Below are 3,279 nucleotides of genomic sequence, written 5' to 3'. Positions count from 1 at the left end.
TGCTGCTGTCAAACAAGCCTGTCCTGATGAGCAACCCGACTGCTCTCTTGCCTAAGTCCAGAGTTGGGTTCGAGTTTGAAACACTACATGGCAAATCTCTAGCCAAAGCCCTCACCTGCCCCTCCTTTGATTAACAGTCTCTAACTCAGGAAGTGGAACTATGGCATCTTTGGTGTCAGAGGTTGGATTTGGGCAAGAAAAAGCCCACCCACACTCCTCAAGCAGAAAGAGAACAGGGTGAGGGGATCGCTTTAGACCCTGAAGCCCTAGGCGTCCCAGTGGTTTTAGCACAATGAGCTCAATCGGCACCAGGTATGACCTGTCAGCCTCTACGTTCTCTCCTGATGGAAGAGTTTTTCAAGTTGAGTATGCTATGAAGGCTGTGGAAAATAGTAGTACAGCTATTGGAATCAGATGTAAAGATGGCGTTGTCTTTGGGGTAGAAAAATTAGTTCTCTCTAAACTTTATGAAGAAGGTCCTAACAAACGACTTTTTAATGTGGATCGGCATGTCTGAATGGCACTAGCAGGTTTGTTGGCAGATGCTCGTTCTTTAGCAGACATTGCAAGAGAAGAGGCTTCCAAGTTTAGATCTAACTTTGGATATAACCTTCCACTAAAACATCTTGCAGACAGAGTGGCCATGTATGTACATGCCTATACACTCTACAGTGCTGTCAGACCCTTTCGCTGCAGTTTCTGGTTAGGGTCTTACAGTGTGATGATGGTGCACAGCTCTACATGATTGACTCATCGGGTGTTTCATGTGGTTATTGGGGCTGTGCCATTGGCAAAGCCAGGCAAGCTGCGAAGACAGAAATTGAAAAGCTTCAGATGAAAGAAATGACCTGCCGTGATGTTGTTAAAGAAGTTGCAAAAATAATTTACACAGTACACGATGAAGTTAAGGATAAAGCTTTTGAACTAGAGCTCAGCTGGGTTGGTGAAATAACTAATGGAAGACATGGAATTGTTCCAAAAGATATAAGGAAAGAGGCAGAGAAATAGGCCAAGGAATCTTTGAAGGAAGAAGACGAATCAGATGATGATAACATGTAACATTTACTTCATTTACTTCTATTTAACTATTTAGCCCTTTGGACTATTACATACCCACTGACCAACTTTCATTAAATCTTTGTCTTGTAAAAAACAAGAACAGGGTACAAGGCCTTGGAGGAGAGGAAAAACAAATGTGTAAAATACGTCTTGGGGTTTATAATCTAATTAGGAGGATAAAATCAACCAAGTACACAACTAAATAGGAAACCAGGCCAAGAAGTCTTGGGATGATGTCTTGGAGTGGGTAAGGCTTCTCCTATGAGACTGAGAAGGTGCAAGCTATTCTAAGCGAAGAGAATTGTGAGTAACAGTGGGAAAGCCCAGCGTCTGCTCTGGGCAAGGCAGAAGTTGGGGGCGACGTAAAGTTGGAGAAGCCAGCTGAAGGCAGATTATGAAATGCTTTCAGTGCTAGGGAGTAGTGCCTTGGAAAGAAACAGGATGTGTATTAGTCAGAGCTGTCCAGAGAAAATGGAACCAATAGGATACACAGGGATAAATATAGGAGGAGGTTTATGATAGGAATTGGCTCACATGATTATGGAGGTTGAGAAGTCCCATGATTTGCTCCGTACAAGCTGGAGAACCAGGAAAGCTGGTAGTGTAATTCAGTCAGAGTCCAAAGGCCTGAGAACCAGAAGCACAGATGTCTGAGGTCAGGAGAAGACGGATGTCTCAACACAAGCAGAGAGAGCAAATTCATCCTTCCTCTGCCTTTTTATTCCACTCAGGCCTTCAGTGGATTGAATGATGCCCACCAGCATCATTGGTGGAGGTTATCTCTACTCAGCCTACCAATTCAAATGCTAATCTCTTCCAGAGATACCCCCACAGAAACACCAAGAAATGATGTTTTACCAGCTATCTGGTCATCCCTTAGCCCAGTCAAGTTGACACATAAAATTAACCAACACAGAGCCCAGGTTTAGCCAAGGTTCATCCAGGCAGCTTGTGCTGGGTAGAGTCAGACAATTCCTGAAGCAGTCCAGAGGGGAAAGGACAGTCACAGCTAGGGCAGAAGTGGTGGAGAGAGAGCAGAAGACAAAGATGGGAGAGGTGGGTAACCCGCCCCTATTACCCTCTGCCTTGCTCACCAAGTTCCAGCCAAAATGGTCTCCTTGTTGGACTTCAAACATGCCAGGCATGCCTCCACACAGTGTCTTTGCCTTTGCAACAGTCTTCCCCGGAAGTATGTAAGTCTCATTCCTTCACTTCTACTCAAGTCCCCTTGACCACCAAATATAAAATAGCACCCTTCCCCCATCATGGCACTCCCTAGTTCTGTTACCTTGCTTTACTTTTCTCCATGGCATTTATCACCATCTGACCTAATATATATTTGTTTATTTTCTGCCCATTCCCAATAGTGTGCAAGCTCCATGAGGGCAAAGATTTTTTTAGTTCACCGTCGTAGCCTCAGTGCCTAGAATAGGGCACACAGTATGAATACTCAATAAATAACTGCATTGGTTTTAGATGGGTAGGTTAATGTGACATCAACAGTTTGAGACTGTGACATGGAAGACAGTAAGTAGTACCTTTAACAGAGATAGGAAAGTTGGGATAGAAAAGTGTTTGTTCAACATGGAACATGTTGAATTTGAGATATATGAGATTCATTGAAAATTCAGGACTAGTCCAGAGCAAACCTGCAGGGAAGTGGAAGGCAGAATCCAAACCTCCAAAGAGTAAAACAAAAGCTGAGAGGAAAACGGTTGAAAGGAGGAGCAGGATGGAGAGTCAGGTACAAAGGGCACAACCATAGATGGTCAAGGGCATAAATGGGAAAGTAAATCACTAGGTCAGAAACCATGAAGAAACATTCAGGTTGAATATGAAATATGTCAGGAAAAGGTGACTGGGGTCAAGGCCATGAGAAAGAACCATTAGGTCTTTTACAGGCTGCATTTATCTGTGCTGGCTATAGGGAGCCAGGTAGGACTCATGGCTTAGCACTCAAGAGCTGCCCTCCACAAGTTAGACCAGGGCGAGAAACCCAGAGTTGGAGGCATCTGTTGAGCTCATCAGGAGCTGTGATACAAAGATCTGGTCTCTGCCCCATCTGAACAGGAGTGACAACAGAAGCTTTGGGAACTGATGAGTCACTAAGGAAGAAAATGCAGAGCTCGAGTTGCAACTAGTGGCCCCAGGGTTAAACTGACCCCCAGGAATGTTTTTCTTGTGTGTGTGTGTGTGTGTGTGTGTTTTGCGGTATGCGGA

The 3,279-nt window shown here is 44.4% G+C and overlaps 1 pseudogene; it reads left to right on the top strand.

The window, feature by feature from the left end:
• Positions 1-286: 286 nt before the first annotated feature.
• LOC132528817 (proteasome subunit alpha type-3-like) lies at positions 287-1,059 on the top strand (annotated as a pseudogene).
• The last annotated feature ends 2,220 nt before the right edge of the window (positions 1,060-3,279 follow it).

This window comes from Lagenorhynchus albirostris, chromosome 11 (genome assembly GCF_949774975.1).
Source record: "Lagenorhynchus albirostris chromosome 11, mLagAlb1.1, whole genome shotgun sequence".
Lineage (NCBI taxonomy): Eukaryota > Metazoa > Chordata > Mammalia > Artiodactyla > Delphinidae > Lagenorhynchus > Lagenorhynchus albirostris.
Note: the sequence above shows the minus strand (reverse complement) of the source record. Positions and strands in the feature narration are given on the sequence as shown.